General features: G+C 41.2%; 1 protein-coding gene across 2 annotated transcripts in view; it reads left to right on the forward strand.

Moving 5' to 3' along the window:
• The first annotated feature begins 36 nt into the window (after positions 1-36).
• Positions 37-20,391, forward strand: part of gramd1bb (GRAM domain containing 1Bb) — an 89,621-nt gene continuing 69,266 nt past the window's right edge. Inside the window, exon 1 of one of the 2 annotated variants that reach the window (XM_086035306.1) lies at positions 37-211. The gene's annotated coding sequence lies outside the window, so the exon portion shown is untranslated. Of the gene's footprint in view, positions 212-14,038; positions 14,473-20,391 lie in introns of those variants that run through there. The other variant, XM_086035305.1, reaches the window with a different exon arrangement.

The following is a 20,391-nucleotide window of genomic DNA, read 5'->3' on the forward strand; positions in this document are numbered from 1 at the left end:
AAGATGGCCGCCTCAAGTCAGGCGTGTGTGCGTGCGGACAATGAGCTTGGCATGCAAGCAGGTCTCTCGGTTCGATATGGTTTTTCAAGGCATTATCTGGAAGCGTCACTTGCACTTTTGGAAGCATTATTTGGACATTTGGAAGCATTATTTGGACATTTGGAAGCGACTACTACTTGACTCCTGACCTCCTAGCCTGAACAAACAAATGGTGAGTGAAATGCATTGAAGCCCTGCTGAGACCTGTACGTGCCCTTTGACTAATGAACATTGAAATTTAGTGGGGGGAAATGGCTCAAACAAATGCTCTCTAAGATGCTTCAACATGAGTGGAGCCTGTAGTGAGGTGCCTTAACGATAATTTAATTTAAAAAATGTCAGTTTCCACACCACCGTGACTGGATGTCCGATGTTGTGAGGATCCATCAGATCATTGTTGTTCTTGGCTCTCATGGAGGGGAAAGGCCTCAGCAGTGCATGAGTGCTTTGCTTAAAGCGCCCTCTAGTGGACACTGATGATACAAACTGACTGCTATGGTTGCCGTTTACCTTCATTTGAAATTTGATTGTCACATAGACTTTGTAATCAACTTTTAAAATAATTGTCAATTTTCTGTACACTGGATTTCATTTGTATGATTTAATTGGTTGAAATGACATTCTTTGCTTTGATTTGTTTTCTACATTGGACTCAAGTGAATACGCTGTTCGACATCTTCCAAACAAAATGTCTCATGTCTTTGTTTTAAACATACCTTTCTATATAATTTATTTTCTAATCTGATGGTTTATAGTTCTCCGAACATTGAAATGGAAAAACCGCCCTTGGTGTGTAATGAGTGTTGCCCTATGACCCGTGTCATCAGTATATCTCACTTTCTGACAGCTTATCCAATTATAGTGTCACCATGAATCCACAGAGAGAAGTTAAGGGCATGCTATTTTTGAGATTCCTTCAGTGACGCACTTCCACTTTAAATCTTGGGTTTTCTTTGCACTTGGTGAGCAATAGCTGCTCTCTTTTGTCAGGCTTAAATTGTAAACCAGCTAATCATTCTGACATGCGGCTAATTCAAGGAATCAGTCATCCATCCATTTTCATTTGCACTAGTCCTCATTACGGTCACCGGTAACGGGGCCGCATTGGAGGTTGGAAAACTCCACAGATGAGAGCCGCATCCGAGATTTGAACTCAGAACCTCTCGACAGTGAGGCACAAATTCAAACCACTAAGTCAACCAATGTAAAACATAAAACTCACAAAAGCTATGTTCTGCTGTCAGTTCCAAAGTTCCGTAAAACTTTAGAGGTGCCTTTGCACCCCCCCCCCCCCCCCCGCCCCCCCGCTCAAAAGAAAATCAAATTGCATAACTTCAGGAACTTCCACTTTTAGCGGTTCCATCAAAGTTCATTTTTCCTCATGGATTGAAGTCAGCTTGAAAAACCTCAGCCTTGTCATGCCAGTGCAGCTGAAAAGTACACCAAAGTAATGCTTACATTTCCTCACCAGTACAGGAAAAAAAAAAAAAAAAAAAAGGGAGGATATGTCGGAAGCTCTCTCTGTAGGTGATCAGGGGAGGAAATGTGGTTGTCGGCAGTAACGCTGCATACAAAGCAGCTCTGTTTCTCAGCGGGAACATTCACCTGTGGATGATTGTTGTCAGGCGAGTACTTCTCTGTTACTGATGCACATATAATGCAGACTTTCTCATCCCTCACCTGGAGGTGGAAGTGTCTTTGGGAGTACCGATTTAACTGGGGATCACCCAAAAAGCAGGAGGCACCTGTTACCTCAAGTGAAGCGAATTGTGAGTCCTCAAGGCGATAACTGGGAATGTTAAGTGAGGTTAAAAATGCCATAGCTTTTAAACTGAAAGTAAAACAGTTGAACTTAACCAAGCCTCATATTTTGTGCCGGGAAAATTGATAAATTTAGTGTGTGCCGTGTTGATAGAGCTGTCGAACAAAGTGAAAGAAAGACACTATTGCGCGCTCACGCAGCACCGTCCTGTCGACTTGACATGATCCAAATCATATTGAAGGCTAAAATGAACTGATGTGACGTACTAATTTGGTTTCTATATCTCTCACACTTCCTCTTGTGATACTGGCCAACTGTGTCAATGCCAGATTACACAGCTCAGTGATGGCGTTCTGTACCTTGAAGGAGCTAACGGTCTGTCTAACGATCAAGTCCTTTCTAAAGAAAGCTTCTGGGCTGAGGACACTTTATTCTGCTCGGGGATCATATTTTAATGTGTGAAAGTGTGATATGGGGAAAAATGCTTATGACACACTTGATATTCTTTTTACAGTGGAACAGTGGGGTTCACCGAGAGAAAATGTGAGAAAAATGTGCCTCAAAAATCAGAGATTTAACCATGATTCTATGTGGCATCAAACACCAACAGGAAAACTGTAATTATGTGGAACGTAGATCCCAAAATACACCGGAAGTGAAGTCAAAAAAATTCCTTTACAGTAATTTGTTCTATGCGGCCTCACTAGTTTAAAGACGGTATTTTTTTAATTAATATTGCGTTTATGGAATATGAATTAAGCAGCAAAATCCATCCGGTTTTATGCATCTCAGGGGGCGGCCATTTTGCCACTTGCTGTCAACTGAAAATGACAGCAAACTCAGGAAAAAAAAGGTGAGCTGTGATTGGTCGTTATCTGATCCCTTTGGCACTGTGATTTCTGTCACTTCTAAAGTGTAATTGGCTGTTGTTCTGTTTTGTCATAACCAACAGAGTCCACGTTTACTATTATATTTTTAGTATGTCCGAATAAAAATGTGTATATCCAGCATCCTCAAAGGTTAGGTAGTTTTAGTTTATTCCTATCTTAATTTTATTGTATTATGCAGTGAACAATTAGCTTTCTAGTACAATTAAGAATGTGAAAATGGCACTTAAAACTGCCTGTCCATTTAATAATGTTTATTTGTAAGTCAACCAAGTCAACGCTTTACCACTGGTAATCATAGTACAGCTCTTGCAGGAGCTTCAGATTCGTTTTTGCACCAAATGTAGTCATGGGTGAAGGTCTAATTTTAATACCAAGCATGATTCACGTCTGTTAATCAATCGTTGATACCCAGCAGTGACCTGCACTCTGCTACCACGCATCATTTTTGAATTAGATTACAGCCTGTCATTTCATTTGTTTTATTTTGCATGGGCTGTTCTAATTTGACTCTTGCAGTCTGTCATGTTTACCTGACTGATCGTTGCGCATGAGACAAGGTCAGCTTAGGCTCACGCTGTGGGATGCTGATTGCCTCCACAAACGGATGACTGTCCCAGTGGAGGCAACGGTGCTTCAGTGAGTGAAAACGGCTTCCCTATCAGCTCTCATCACAACGAAGAAGTGTATTTAGGTGTTTTAAAGCAACGTTTTGTTAGCTATAGCTTTGTGTTATCAGAAAGTCTTATTCTTGTATTCATCCATCCATCCTTTTTTTTTTTTTTTCCTCCCCCATTTATCCTGTTCAGGGTCGAGGGAAGCTGGAGTTTATGCCAGCTGAGTTCAGGTGAAAGGCGGACTACACCCACATATAGAAACAACCATTCAGACTCGCATTTACACCCTCTCTGAGTAGATACTGAACCCAAACCGCCTGCACCATAGTCAGGCAAATGTACCACTACACCATCAATAACCATTAGAAACTCTTATAATCTGGAATCCATGTTGGATTAAAAAAAACAATCAGAACAAGTCAATTCCCTATATCATTAACAGAAACAAACTCCCGGGGAGTGCCCGTTTACACCTGTGGGTAAAACCAAACTGTGGCAAGATTTTTACTTTCTGGACTTGGATTTGACACCCCTGATCATTTCCTTTCCATGGCATAACACACATTGATTCAGTGTGTTTGTTCCTTGGGCTTTACGGTAATTAGAAACCATCCTACAAATCATTTAACACACATGGAGCAGCAGCACATCCAAACGGAAAATACAACATTATTCACAGGCATATATTCTTAACAGTAACAATGACTAGTACTGCATCTTAGGGTATGCTACCTTCTCCGCTTTTTCTACTTGCTCTTAATGATGATACATTTCTTCCAGTAGACCTCAGTACTGTGATACATGTTGCGACACCACATGGTGCTGCAATGAAGGCAAGCAACTCTAAATTTGGATTTAATCCACGATTTGAGCGTTGGCGCAAACAATAAACTGCGACATAGCGGGGGAACACTGTATCAAAAACGAATGAGATTGAAGAAAATCTTCTGCTTGCTAGAAGTAACAGCAGGCATTCAGTTAACCCATTAAAGCTTAAAGCGCCTGGCTCAAAAGCTCCCCAAAACCGTTGGTTGTCTTTGGAATTACGCTTGGAAACCTGAAGTTTTCCCAGAAATTCAACACCTACAAAATAATGAATATCTCAGCCCTTGTAGCAGACAGAAACATAATTCCAAAAGATTTTGAGAACCTTAGACATGTGGCTTGCACACAGGCCCGAGTTTATTCATCTTTACCGTTTCAATCGATGATGTAAAAATAAAGTGTCAGCGTAAGAAAAGCACTATTTTTAATTTCAAAAATCGAGTGGTAATTACCATCCTCTTTTCTGTTACATAAGACGTCGATATTGTGATTATCTACAAACATACATCTTAACCATATGTCACGTTCGACTGGTTCTACTGGTTCAAAGTCCACAAGCGCATCGTCTATATCACTGCCGTTACTCAGTTCAAAGCTCCCGCGATCGATGGCGTCCGCCATTATGACTCGAAAGAATTCCAGAACATCCTCTGCGGGCTCACGGCACCGTCACGTGTATATTCTGATGCATTTCATTTCATTTTTTTTTTTCAACCAATTGATCGTTTATGTCATTGAAATAACTTTTTTCGGTGTATATTTTGAAGCTACCATGACAGAATGTTGCCGTCTTCCCTTTTCAGCATGAGCCGCTTTAAAGGGGAAGTCAACCCCCAAACATTCTTTACAAAAATATGCACCTCCGCGAGTCCAATGGTTAAGGTTCATATTGCATTTGCGGAAGGAGAGTTCATGCACCCGTTTTTAGCCAACTCGGGGGCGGCCCAAAAAAAAAAAAAAAAAAACGACGTTTATGCTCTCCGGGCTTTAAGGGTAGAAAGACGGTTATGCACTGCCATCCTTAATGAGTTAAAAGCCGAAAAATCACCACTAAAAGTGTCCACATTGAGTCAGTGTTTTTGCTCCTACTTAGGAAATGTTGGCATAAACAAAATGTCCCTTCGAGCACCACAGAAACAGGTAGTGAATGTCTGTAAGTAGGCCACATTTGATATGGCAAATTAATGAGTGGGGCTTTTCTTGTGTCAGTTTGCAACCGCAGCTGATTCCCAACCGCTTTTCTTGTACTGTATGTGGATGATGTGATTGCATGACGACGTGAATGCTGCGTGCGCATGAGCGCACTAATGAGGACTCAAGACAAGGCTTTGACTGCTAAATGAGGACGCTCCAAATCTCAGTCGAGAAATTGATCTTTTCTTTTCATCCTGCAAAAGCTCAGATCACCAACATGCCGGGAAAGAAAGTCTGATGATGCATTTCCAGTCTTCCGGCATCCTGAGTTGTTTGACAAACTTGTTAAAAAGGTTAGTTGTGGGAATAGGGAAGTGCTTACTACAAAATCCGATGACAAATGCAGTGTTTTAATTTTTTGCTCTGCTCGCTTGTTTCAAAGATAAAACAAAACAACAATAAATGCGACATGATCTGTTTATTTGTGGGAGCTTGTTTACTGGCAGAAGGCCTCTAACATGCAGCAGTCATTTATATTTAGATTGATTGTATTGTAATAACATACTGTATATACAGTTGCCCTCAAAATCATCCAACCCCCATTATGAATTTTGAAGTCATATTTGTGGAATGCAATAATTACAGTAATGTACATGAGGTAAATAGGTTACGTCACATACCGGTATATAATAGAGGGACATAATATCCTTGTTGCTATTATTTTTATTCAACTTTTGATATTGGAGCAGAATGTAATTACCATTGATTAGCAACAGATTTTTAGGGATACATTTAAATGTGGAAAGATTTGCCAGCACTGTACAGTGTGAGGAAAGGTTTAATATATCTTGTATTCATTCGTATTGCATTTCAGACCAGCATTTGTAAAAATAAATAAATAAATGAAAAAAAAACAGCCAATTGACTGCGCTCCCGCCTCCCGCACATCAGGTATAAGATTTATTACTGTTACGTCCCCGCAAATGGACCCACGTACTTACTGCAGTTTGTGATCTTCTGTTTTGATTTTATTATGGAGCAAATTCATTTTCATTTGGTATTAGATCTTCATTTAATCTGCTGTTTTCTCAAGAAACTAGCAAATTGGCCCGGCATTCAGTGACAGCGTCGGAAATCAAGCTGATAAGCCACAGAGGCAGTTAAGCCCTCTGCAAGGTAATTAGATTCATATAATCCAAACAACAAAAGCCATAATCCTGCTTGAATTTATTGCGTTCTGTTGGTGTTTAACAGGCAGACCAGTTAACAAAATGCAACCAGAGAGATTATAAAACTGAGCCCTTTATTGGATCGCACACCACAATTTATTCAGCGTTATGTTATGCCATATGTCATAGGCCGAAATGTGTGTGTGTGTGTGTGTGTGTGCGCGCGCATTATTATTTTCACTTGACTGTAAATAAGGTATCATGGTAAACTAGTACTTTGTACTCTGGTTTCCTCCCACACTCCAAAACCATGCATGTTAGGTGGATTGATTTTCCACATGTTTATAAGCAGAGGGCATTCAACCTAGCCGACGGACCGATCCGTCTATCCGCCTATGATGGATGCCCATTTTGCAGGCAATAAACGGGAAATTAAACCCCAAAAAAGTCGGATTAAGCATAAGCGGAAGTGGATTTTTGACTGTCTGTTAGCGTCTATAACCTGACACTGATGATTATTGTTTGGTTTGCAAGTTTGCTGCTTGATTTGTGTATTTTATATCATGCATATTTTTGGTTAGGTAATGGGTCCTAGTAGCGTGCCGCGGGACTGCTATTTTTAGCCACGTGACGTCACATTGATCGTTAAATGGTCAACATGCGCGCATATATGACTCCTGTTAGTGCTGCTTCTTTTCTGCCCAAATATCTCAGAAAGAAACGTGCCGAGTAAACACTGCTGCTATGGAACTTGCAGAGACGACTCCAGACCCCACGTCCGGCCACATATGAAGGACGTATTCTTTTTTTAAAAATGATAGACGGACCAACCGATATAGGCGATTACGATTGGATCCGGCTTGACAAAAAGGCGGATAGACGGACAGCGGAAGGGTACCCAGGCTGCAGACTGATGGGAATAAAAGGACTGGCAAATTTTAGTAAACTGCCCACCAGGCATAAATATGAGTGCCCTGTGACCGGTCCAGGGTGTACCCCATATTTCAGAAATGCAGTATGTGAATGGAACGATTTATTATGAAATTCAAAATTTGATGGTCTATTTCAATCTCCAGGTGGTGCGGAAAAGTTCATAGGAATGGATTATCTTTCAAATAAAATAAATGAATATAGATTTGCACTGGTTCTTTTAGTGGAAAAAATGTGACCGTGTGGCTTTTATGTACGTGGACAACGCACCCATCAACTCATTAGGGCACATTAACGGATGGCACTACACCGGGGCTAGGGGGTGCTAAAGCTCCGTCGGAAATCTGTGATATTCTGCAATATATTTTGGAATATGCCCTCAATTCACCAGATCGCCCAGCATGGCGCAGCACTGTCTGCCAAATTCCTTAAACACACTAAAGGAGGCTTGAACCGGCACAAAAATCAAAATGTGCCAAAGTTCATAGTCTGAAGAAATAGTCTATGGGCATCTCCATCCTCACTGCACAACTAAGCCCCCCCCCCACTCCCCTCCCGCCCCCCAACCAAGAGCATCTCCTTAGAGGCTGTCCCTGCTAAGGTCCTTGGTTAATGAGCAAATGCAAGGACATTGAGTTAGTCTCCTTCTCCTTTCCTATCTCCTTCCTATGCAGGCTCAAGATAAACTGCAGTCTCTCGGGTCATGGCTCAGCAAAGCCCCGCCCGAGATATTTCCTTAGCTCACACTCAAGTGTCACATTAATTATCTACCAATGAAAAGTAGACTCCAGTCCAATTAGTGAGCATATTGAGTACATGCAATGCTGTGCTTTAAAAATCTGCTTGTGTGCAGCATGGCAAGGCAAGCATGAATTATTATAGACCGGTAAAATCTCGTCATATTAATTCCAGTATACCGGAGTTAGTACAGTACTTTTTTTTTTTTTTTCATTCCAATTGTATTCAGTGTTATTATCAGCCATGTGTTCGAATCACGCTCTACCATCATTTGTTGAATGTTTTTTTTTTTCTATCATTACTGTTGTCATAACATGTTGTGCATCATGCTTCCAGCTGGTTCCTACAGCTTAACTGGAGTCCAGCTGTGATTAAAATCAGTTGATTGGACATGATTTGGAAAGGCACACACCTGTCTATATATTGTCCCTTAAGTGCATGTCAGAGCACAAACCAAGCATGACGTCAAATTGTCTGTAGACAATCATGACATGATTGTCTCAAGGCACAAATCTGGGGGAGGGTACAGAAAACTTCCTGCTGCTTTGGAGGTTCCAATGAGCACAGTGACCTCCATCGTACGTAAATGAAAGATGTTCTGAACTACCAGGACTCTTACCATAGCTGTCCGCCGTCTTAACTGAGCAATCGGGGGAGAGGCCATAGTCAGGTGGGTGACCAAGAGCCCTTGATGGTCACTCCGTCAGAGCGCCGGCGTTCCTCTGTGGCAAGAGGTAAAAAATCCAGAAGGACAATCGCTCATCAGGCCTGTATGGTAGAGCAGTCAAAAAGAAGCCATTTCCTCAACAACAACAAAAAAGGTACATGGCAGCCCGCCAGGAGTTTGCCAAAAGGCACCTGAAAGACTCTCAGACCATGAGAATGAAAAAGTGAAACACCGTCAATACTTTCCGGATGCACCATAGCGTGAAAGCATTATATGCTGTGATTAAAGGTATACAATAAATCTTGGATTAAGGATTAATATACGTGAAACCGTGAATACTGATAAACATTTGATAAAGAACACTGGTTAGACGCTGCGATATAAAACCCTGTTGCGGGTTTTGTCCACATGGTGGCACAACAGCATTACTCTTCTTCTTCCGCTCCTTCAAAGCTTGCTTTATTCAAGTCGCCTTGAAACTTGAACCTTGAACTCATTTCGTATTTCAAAAAAATTGATTGGACATGTCATACACCCTTTCAAATTTCATCTTAAACTTTGTTAGATCAACCAAAGCATAGTTCACTCCTCACAATAACAGAACACACACGCACACACACTTTATGAATAAAGAATTGTGTATTGTCTGCACATTTTCAGAAAAGGTATTTCCTCCCTGTAAATATGACAAATGTTATTGGAAAAAAAAAAAAAAGAAAGGCACAAATTGTAATTAAAAATTCTAGCTTGGGTGGCTTATAGTACCTCTAGGCTATTCTGTCTATTTGACAAATAAACATAGTGTGTGCATACTGTTGTTCTAGTCCATTTATTTAATCGATGTAGCGCGGTATTTAAGTTTAATGACACTGTTAAATTGCTCTCATCCTGGTAGAGCAAAACCCAAATGCCATAGCCCACAGTTTGTTTCACAACATAATAATTTTTGTTTTTACATGCCGCCACAAAGAATTTGAAATAAAACAATAAGTGATTGAAGTGTGATTTAAGAATAATATGGAATTGACCATTTAGTGGTTACAGCCATGTTATGCTAAGTACAGCAGTGTGCATATATTTGCAGGGCCGCAATAGTACAGTATTTGGACAAAAATATTTGCCACTCAAACCATCGGGAGCATAGATACATAGGGTATCTATTAGTTTTGATCATCCGAAAATTGAGTTACTCTGCACAAAGTCGTTGTCATTCTTCGAAAATGCATGTTTTTAAGTATAAAAAAAACAAAACATGACTACAATTGCATCCCCAAGCATTTTGATTGTTTTATTTAATATTCAACTGTCCAAATGCTTCTGGACTGGACTGTAAACATGCTAACATTGCCATCAGACACACACACTCCGATTTTCTCTCCTATCTCACCGCTATGGTCCAAATCTCCCCTTCCTTGGACATGTTTGCATGTAAGCGTGTAGTTAAAGCACTCACAGAGAGAGTAAGTTCTACCCACAAATAAATGTCAGTCTTATAAAAGGGTTCAGCACCTCCGTGGAGCTTTGTCATCTCAATCAAGCGATGATGTAATTGTATCCCCAAAGTGAGCAAATAAAAGACGATTGTGCACATGGAATATTTTTGATTTGGTTGAATCAATGTTTACAGGTTATGGAAGAGCATTTTAAAGTACAAACAGAATGCGTCGTCTGCCAAAATTTGGGGCAAAAATTATTGTGCCTAATAATTCTTAAATAAATAATAAAATAATTCTTACGTTGCTGTGCCTACTTCTTATAGTAGCAAATATTTATGAAGGTTGAGGGTAATTGGTACAGATGAATGGATGACTGGAGCTTTTCTTTAATATAGACAGAGGTCTTCCTGTCAAGAACCAAGACCATAAAGCAGCTTGGTTGTATGACATCCTGCTACATAATGCCGACGTTTGTAATTACAGAGATTTGAGGCTTGTACCCACCACTTCTGACCATCAGAGAACAAAGCAACATTGACAAACAGGAAGTACGCGGTCTTCGGTCTAAGTGCGTGTTTCACAGTTCATCCATCCATCCAAGTTGTTACTGTATGCCTCTGAGGTTTCGTGGCTAGAAAAGTAAGTCATGACGCGGTTTTCCTGTCGAGGTGCATTCACGTGGATTCAAGCACGCAGCATTTGATATGTTTTAACCTTTTAAAAATCACCTATGCACACACTTTTAGTGCAAACGTCAGCATATGCTCAATTTACGAATGCCAAATGGGTCACTAACCTCACCATTTCGACAATCCTGTCAGATTGCAAACAGAAAATACACACAAAAAGGATACAAGCAAGCAATGTTGTCATACGTGTCATACATTTTTCACCACGTAGGGGTTGAAGGGGAATTGAACCCCCCGAGAAATCTTTACAAAAATAATATGTTCTATTCAGCCCCACTAGTCTAAACTTGATATGCTGATTTATCCATCTCAGGGGGTGGCCATTTTGTCCTAGCAACCAATCACGGTTCAGCTTCAGAAAACAGATGAAACGTGATCGCTTGTTACCGAAGCCCTGAAGTCATTTTTCAGTCGACAGCAAGTGACAAAATGGCCGCCCCCTGAGATGGATAAAAACGGGTGGATTTTGCTTCTTAACTCACATTCCACGAACGTAATGTAATCAAAATGCTGTGTTGAGACTAGCGGGGGTCTAGTGAAAGTTAAGTCGGAATCGCCGACGGACGCCCATTTAAAATTAGAGGCGGACCGGCCTGTAGTTGGTATTATTTCCCCCCCCCCGGAAAAAAAGTTGAATGACTTAAGAAGGAAGGGTACCCATGCTGCTGACAGATGGTAAATAACAGACACTCAATTTGTAGTAAAATGCCCAGCTCTGGAATGAAGTGGGTTTATCTGGTATTTATTTGGATCAACTTCAGTTGACATAAAAGCAGACAATGAGTAATGTTGGGCATTGTAAAGCCTATCATATTTTCATCACTCACTTCCTGAAGCTGAACAAGATCTGAATTATGTGCTGGACTTAATATTTTATGCATGGCATATCTCTTCAGATGCAATAGAGAGAGGCACAACCCATAGGTCATCTGAGAAAAAGGAGCGGAAATTTCAAAAGAAAAAGAAAAATAGCTTGAGAGACGGTGGGTTGCAGTAGCAGAGCATTTGCTGACACATTTTTAAACCCATCCATGCAAAATATATGCACAGCTACTGCAAAGTCAGCAAGATCTGGGTTTATGAACCTGGGTTTATTTCTTTAATTAATGTCATATATTGTAGTGTACACCATGTCCTCGTAATGTGAAATATGTAAAAACACTTGTTGCGATTTTTGCTCTTATCAATTATCGTAATTATCATATTCCAAAATGTAAATCTTGAAAAATAATAAAATTATTGCCGCTCTGACCTTATGTTTGCTTAGGCGTGAAAGTGAGGAACATTATCATCACCACTTTAAAGGTTAATTACACAGAGTACGTTATAATGAAGTATGCGAAACGGCAAGCATTACAAAACGTTGACCTTCCCTCGCACAAGCAAAGCAGCAGGATATTAAACGGATTATTTGTTAATTATGTGGACGAATACGTTTGATTTACAGCAGAATCACTCAATTCAAACATATTCTAATTTGTGATGTGTTCTGATTTGTTTGGATTTCATAACTGAATGCCACGTTCAGATTATTCCATAATTAGTTTTTCCCCTTTTCTTAAGACGATGCAGGGTTTTTTTGTTTGTTTTTTACCTCGACTAGTTTCGACATCAACTGCCATATTCTTCAGGAGGAGTTTTTAAGTTCTCTTCGTCAGGTGGTGCTACCTTCGCATATGTAGTTAATGAGTTAATCTTGTCTCATATGTTCAGTAACGAATTATTGAACATATAAGAAGACTTGATGAACTCATTCAATAACGAATTATTGAACATATAAGAAGACTAGATGAACTCATTAACTGCAGATTAATTATATTTGTGTTAACTAGTTCCAATGTCTTTTAAAAACTCTGTTTTGTATGAGCAATGTTTTAAAACAATAAAACAGTCTTTAAGAACACTCACCTTTAATTAGCTTTCTTATTTAGTTATTTTTGTATTAAATTTAATATGTTGTGTTGAGAAGCCGGAGGCCAATGACGAGATGCTGTGCTTCATCAAAAATATTGATGGCTGAGCAATGAACGGAGATTGTCACCAAATTCGAGTGTATGATACCTGAGCAGGTCAAGAAGGCAGTTTCGAGTCTCGACCACTCTGAAACCGGAAGAATCAATCGCACTACGGAGTGGAACTATTCGTGATTTGGAGCAGTACGCTAACGAGCACAGAAACCATCTTGCTACTGTGCAAGCTGATGTGGCGAAGTTAACTGCTGCGGTCGATTCATGTGACTTAGTAAGTTGTACGTTCTCAACGCCGATTGGCTGTCGTCAACACAGTACAGAAGAAGAAGAAATCTCATGGTCCTAAAATAGTGGTGACGAAGTGTAATTTAGCGATGGCGGAATCGCGTTTAAAATAACGACGAACGGACTAACAATGACAGACAAGGTGGCCGCGGTGAATGACATACAAGCAAACCCACCTCTGTTAATTGAACACTTAAGTGTTGAACTTCATCAAGGTGTGTAAAAAAAAAAAAAAAAAAAGAAAAAAAAAAGAAGAAAGAAAGAAAATGGAAATGTGCTCTCTGTCAACCTGTTATTATGCTGCCAAGTGGACCCCAGCCTGCTCTCTTGTAATGGCTTGGGTCACTGCATGACTATTTTTATCCAAGACAACTCCATCGCTCGCCCCTTGCCTCCCTCCCGCTGTTATCCCCTTAAAGAGTGGACATTTTCTGCACGGAGAGAAAAGCGGTACCAGTGGAGACGTGGAGGCAAGTGAAAGGGAGGGTGGGAGTGATGTACTTTTAGACGAGATTCTCCTAACAGAGCATCCTCTTTCTATGGTTGTGCATCACAACTGAGGAGCTCAAAATAGCAAATCCCTACAGAGCATCCAATCCATGCGCCTCTTCACATAACGTATACTGTATTAAATGTTTGTGCCGTCGCAGGGAACCCGGCTCTGGGAATTCTTCTTTATGAAAGATGAGTCATAACATCTGCTTCGTTCAAAGAATTAAACCATCGTCCATTCTGTGACAGTGCTTCCACGCAATAAGTCTTTTTTTTTTTTTTTTTTTTTTTTTTTTTGGTCATCCATATTCAGAATCTGGTTTAGTTGCACAGGAAATGGGAAACTTATCTGCAATTTTTTTTTTTACCATCACCAAACACGTGTTCCAGTGTACAAGAGGATTTTAGATAACTGAGCTAACAGGAGTGTTTTTGTCCGCCTTTTCGCCATTTGCATATGATTGTGTGTACCGTGCTCTGCTCCGTGGTTGCCTCAATGAGTGAGTGAGTGAATGAGTGAGTTGGACTAGAGCAGGATGAGGAAGTAGAGGGAGAGAGGGAGCTGAGAAAGGAGGCTGGAGACTATGGTGAGAGGGACGCATTGTGCATGAGCAGCAACGAGCGCAGGAGGAGGCTGCGACTCCTCGAGGAGAGCATCCTTCTGCATTCGGCTCCAGTCTGAAGGGGGACACCCCCAGCCGCCCCCTCGCTCTTGGAAGTACACTTCTCTCCTCTCATGTAACGGGACAAGGGAAGAAGAGCTAGCCTTACTTCCTTTTGTGAATCTGCTTGACAGATGGCAGGATGATCTTTGCCTCCACTCCACACCAAGGTAACGTATGCCACCTCCTGTTCGCGCGGCTTTTTGATAGCAATAGAAAGCCGCATGCCGCATACATTTGTCCTGCTTGCATGGTTTGCTTCGAATGTGCTTGAGTGAATGAGCCAATAAGTGAAATGTGACACTTTGGTGAAATGTTTGGTCAGTGCCGGGAGGGATGTGATAGCTCAGGAGTACTTTGACCCGATCGCCACCTCATCAGCACCGACTGAGTGGACTTATTTGACTTGTCGGGAAGCTTGAGATAAAGGTGCTTCATCTTCATAAGCAGTCAGGTATTCTGAGGTAAAGATTCAGGGTGCCGCTTCAGTGTTTCTCACTTGCCAACAGCCATAAATAAAGTCACTGTTGTTTTTCTCTGCAGTACGCTAAACAACAGCGGTGGCTTGCTAGAAGGATTTACGACTGTCTCTAATATGAAGATGCATCGACACGTTTGATTTTGCCTCGAAACAGGAACACATTAACAAAGTCATAAATGTTGAATAACCTTCCTGATGTCACCGTGTGAGTTGAAACGCAGAGAGCAGAACGACTCACAGAATCGGGACTTCTTTTCCCACTTTGTGCTCTGTTTGTAACTGAGGATTAGCATCAGGTGACTTGGATACAGGCCATCCTTTCTTATGATAAAAGTCACCACACAATGTTCTGGCTTCTCCCAAACATCTGACGCCGTAGGACGCATATTGTTTGATTTCCTTAAGAAAATACAAATCGGACAGTTTTTCAATCTAGGGAAGTTTGCTCCCAAAACAATAGTGTGTTACTCAGACCTGCACACGCACGCATGTTACTCACCATGATCCTCATAACAAAGCTTCAATCAGAACATTGATTTGACCTGATTAACAAGTCAGCGTTATAATCGGAGCGTGAGTGTTGTTTCCAAAGCTGTTTCCCACCTTTAGTTTGCACAAAATTTTATTAGATCTACTGTACAGTGGAACATATACTTAGTGTTCGCAAACCTTTACTGAGCCAGTACACATACAGCGGACCCTCGAGTTACGAATGTCCCTGAACAATTTGAGTTATGCACAAAATGTGTCTCGATTTGAGTACTACTTTCTGAGTGCGAATGGTCTTGGCATGGACGAACGGATGAATCCATGTTGTGCTTCTTCTCGCGCTGCGTAACCATCATCAACGCATGGTTGTAAACTGAAAAGTAGCCGTATACCTCCACGGCAGAAGGCGGACATCCGTCGCATATGTCGGCGGAAGTTCCGCCTCCGCATCCTCGATCACCCAATGACAAATGATTGACATGGTAAATGATTACAAGTCCGAAAATCGTTTCATTTTTACGTCAAAATTTAGGTCGCATGCCGACACGTTGAACTTTCGCTAAACAGGTAAACAATGGGCGAAATAGAGTGGCACCAAAGAAAAGGGAAACTGATATCATTTCAGAAAATGTATACACATTAATTACCAATATATCTTTGTTCATCTATCTATGCCAGCATTGGGGGTGGGGAGGGGGGTAATGGGCCGTGGCCCGGTACCGTGATTGGAAACCACTGCTCTAGGGTCAGGGGGTCACCAAGTCCGGTCCTCAAGGGCACCTATCTTGAACGTTTTCCATCCCTCCCTGCTGCAACACACCTGTTTAAAATGATCTGTATCGTTATGAGGCTTCTGAAAAGCTTGCTGATGAGATGATCATTTCAATCAGGTGTGTTGCAGCGGGGGGGAGATGGAAAACATGCAGGATAGGTGCCCTTTGAGGACCGGACTTAGTGACCCCTGCTCACCCAATGTCAGCTGGGATAGGCTCTAATTCACTCTAGAGCTAATGCTAATGAGGAAAAGCGGTATAGAAAATGGATGGACAGGATGTCGTTAACTGTGTGAAAGCCGACCATTACGACCAAATCGTTCCTTCACTAGTTGCTTTATAAAAGCAGGCTAATCCTGGAGCTCATATTTTAGGCAATTTTCCAAGATTGTGGTGTGAAAGAGACAATTATTATTATCATCTTTTAGATCCGTTCATGTGGACGTGTCTTTTTACTTGCATGCCCAAAAAAGTCCAAAATGTGACTATGTGCCAATAACTAATCTCAAGCAACAGTGTCTTGTGTCTCACATTGGTTTCCATTGTTTAATAGCTCCCAACACTCATTTTGCCGATGTTAAAAGTAGATCCCTTTCGAAATACCTCTGTTAATAAACAACCTTTATTAACATTCCTGCACTAATCGCCTGCATGCCCACTCCCTCATAAAAATGAAAGGCTACAGAAGCTTAGCGCACTTGGCATACTTGACTGGTATTTGGAGGTGTTAATAGAAGCCACATTGACCCCATTTTGTGTCCAGACATAGAGACTTTATTTTGCAAAAAAATTGCTTTAGGACTCAACAGCCCTTGTTGAATTGCCATGAATTCGAATCTAAAATATATAGTCAATTTGACCCAAAATATTAAGAAGTTAGGCCTATGTTGTTTATCAACATGCATGGGTCTTTTTCTGATTAATTTTCAAACTCCTTTAATTTGTTGACATGCAAAATCAACTTCTCTTCTTACCCTGATGTGGCCGTCACTCTGGTGAAGTGTAACTCTGGACTCATCGGACCACATGACCTTTTGCGAGAGCGCCTTTCCAAATGTTCAGTCTTTTTGCCTAATTAGTGTCACTTCTGAGTCATTTTCTAAGGGGACTAGTCTTTCGACAGTGAACGTTTCCATATTCACTTTTACAGCCATTATACATAGGTCTACTGCCGAAATGTTTTTTTCAACGTTGGAGTTTTAGCGGTGTGCGAGTGGTGAGCACACCTGCCTCTAAATGAATGGGTGAATGCGAGTTTGAATGGATGTTTGTCTGTGTGCCATACAGTCGGCCGGCAATCACTCCAGGGTGTACGCCTTTGTTTTTTTGTTTGTTTGTTAGGAAGCAGGATTACGCTAAATCTTTAACTATTTCTAACTAAACAAACTAATCACTGCCGTAATTATCCAGTGACTCGTTTATGCCTGGTTGCCTAGTTAAAGCCAAGAGGTGACGTTTATGTCGTAGTTCAGCTATGTCATTTAGTTAATCACAAATGACAGTAGTACTCCCTCATCTCAACCAATGGAGTTTATTTTGCTTCTGGTAAATGTGTAAGCAACTATCAAGCACAATGCATAATTTGTATCTGTTATCATGAGGTTTGAATGAAAGTAGTTTTGATTATTTTTACTCCTGAATTGGGAAAAAATATATATTAGCTGCCATTACACGTGCATAATGTCCAGTAGTAATTTCGATAGTTACGTCCAGCTCGTTGCTTTTTGAATGTGTGCCAAAGACAGCCATAAGACAACATTAATGCGGCCACTGCTGCTGCTTCAAGGGGCCGTGCACTGCGGCAGATGTTCATGCATGCTGCAGGCCATAATTGCAAAGTGTTTTGTTAACTGGACAGGTTAAATGTGCACAATGATCACTCATTACACTCAGCTGTGCAATCTAACTCTCTTATTACAAAAGACACGTATTCCGTGTTTCATTTGCATTTCAGACACAAAAATGTGGGACTATTTGAAAATAAAATCAAGTGGTTGCTACCTATTAAAGTCCGGCACAGATCTACTATTAATAGCACTGGTCAAAAAAATGTTCATAATTGATTTTTTATTGACAAGCTTCAAGCCATCAATCGATTTACCCAGTCTTTTCACAACTTTTTCACGACCAATGAAACCGTCCCAAGTCTGCCCTCGTACTGAATATTCATCATTCATTTGTGGTTGAAGTGTGCATGCGGTATGCCTGAAATTTGAGTGTCTGTGTGTGTAGCATTACACAGCTATGTAGGAGCGGCTATAGATGATATACACTAGTAGAAAAAAAAAAGAGCATTAGGGAACAAGTGCCATAAATACAGCCATCACTGCAGTGCAACCCCCGTCTCCCTGTTGTTTGTTTGGCGACTGACTCCCACCATTGCTGGCAATATGTGACAGGTGCTAATGGCTAAGCATGGGAGACAGCATTTCTGGCGATGGAGCGACATCCCTTGCACATCCCACACACGTAAGAAACGGCTTTCCATAGGTTGCACTGCCATGGATTTATGTGCATTGCGCCCCGAAGAAGCTCATCGGCGAATGGGCCTCGTGCGACAACAAGTGACTGAGAAAGGTTCTATAACTCACATGATGAATGGTTTCTGTCTCTCACCTCATTGACTTCTTGTTTGTTTATCAACCATTAATCGATAGCATACTTTAGTCAGGGACTCTGTTCAATGTAGCTAATGAGTCTATAATAACAGAAAATATAATTCAGAAAAACTACACGGATCACACTGAGGTAGAAAAAAAAAAATCCTTTCTCCACCTGTGACTAATGAGCAGACAAAGCTGAGATCCTCAGAGAGATATTGAATCTCTTTTTCTTGGCGTACATATGGAAAGGCTCAGCATATTATTTAAGTACATGTAGCTGTTTGCACACGGACGCTGATTTGCTTTTCCTAATTGTGAAGGAGCCTGATGGGAACACCTCTTGGCACCCAAGCTGGCTAAGTCTTATTTGCAATTGTAATGGTTTTGTGATCATTTAATAGCATTGCTATTGGGTGAAAGCTCCCATCAACCAAAGACTTAATTTGGTGCACATGCAGAGAGCATATCCTGTTTTGTAATTATTGTAATTGATGAAATGAAGGCAAGTCAGGCTCGTTCCCTTTTACTTACTTAGCATTGCATTTTAACAAGGAGTGTTAGTTGTGAAGGTCAGCCACTTGATAGACTCATCATTAGTACGGACACTGACGCTGCACATTGAGTGTAAAAATTTATATCTCTGATGCCAGTGAAAGCATCAGAGATAGAGCCTTTAATTAGTTTGGGATTCTTTGTTGTCTGACATCTCGTCTTCCCATGTCAAATGAGGTTATTGAATTCTTATAATGAATGGGAATGATGTAAATCTTTGCTTCATTTTGCTTTGATCCATGCTCGCTCCGTCTGTACAATATATAAGGTCATTTTTCCCAAAGTTAGCAATAAGGTCAAAATTGAGAAGACCCTCGCTGTTATATTGTGAAGTTTTACACGGGCGACTTCCACCCCGATGGCTTATTAAAGGACATTTTTAGCGTTGTGCAGACAGCAGGTTGCCTCTGTGTGTATGTCGACTCTGGAGACAAAGGAATAAAAGTTTAACGTATTCAGCAACCTTTTCAGCATAAATTGAAATCCCCCCCAGAAGCCAGAAAATGATTTGTTCACTGGCTGATAGATTCATCAAACAAAGAGCAGATCGCTCGCTTTAGGGATCCACTTCTAAAACCTCAGACCGACATATGAATCCATCCATCCATCCATCCATCCATTATCTGTACCGCTTCTCCTCACAAGGGTCGCGGGGCGTGCTGGAGCCTATCCCAGCTGTCTTTGGGCAGTAGGCGGGGGACACCCTGAATTGGTTGCCAGCCAATCGCAGGGCACACAGAGACAAACATCCGCACTCACAATCACACCTAGGGGCAATTTAGAGTATCCAATCAACTTACCATGCATGTTTTTGGAATGCGGGAGGAAACCGGAGTGCCCGGAGAAAACCCACGCAGGCACGGGGAGAACATGCAAACTCCACACAGGGAGGCCGGAGCCGGGATCGAACCCACGACCTCTGAACTGTGAGGCGGACGTGCTAACCAGTCGACCACCGTGCCGCCACATATGAATCCATGCAGTTTAAATCTTTGGTTTGGAACTGCTGATAAAGGCGCATGCATCAATGTTAAACACTACGACGGATTGTTCTGACGAACAGCAACATGTAGTGATAAATTATTTTTCCCATCCTCACTTGTCTTGGATTAACCATTAACATCATGAGTTGAACAATTTGCATACGTGACATATGTATAATAGAATGACATAAATTCACATAATCAATAC

The sequence above is a fragment of the Filicampus tigris genome, chromosome 7 (assembly GCF_054856515.1).
Source record: "Filicampus tigris isolate MCC_2025a chromosome 7, RoL_Ftig_1.0, whole genome shotgun sequence".
In the NCBI taxonomy this organism is placed as follows: Eukaryota; Metazoa; Chordata; class Actinopteri; order Syngnathiformes; family Syngnathidae; genus Filicampus; species Filicampus tigris.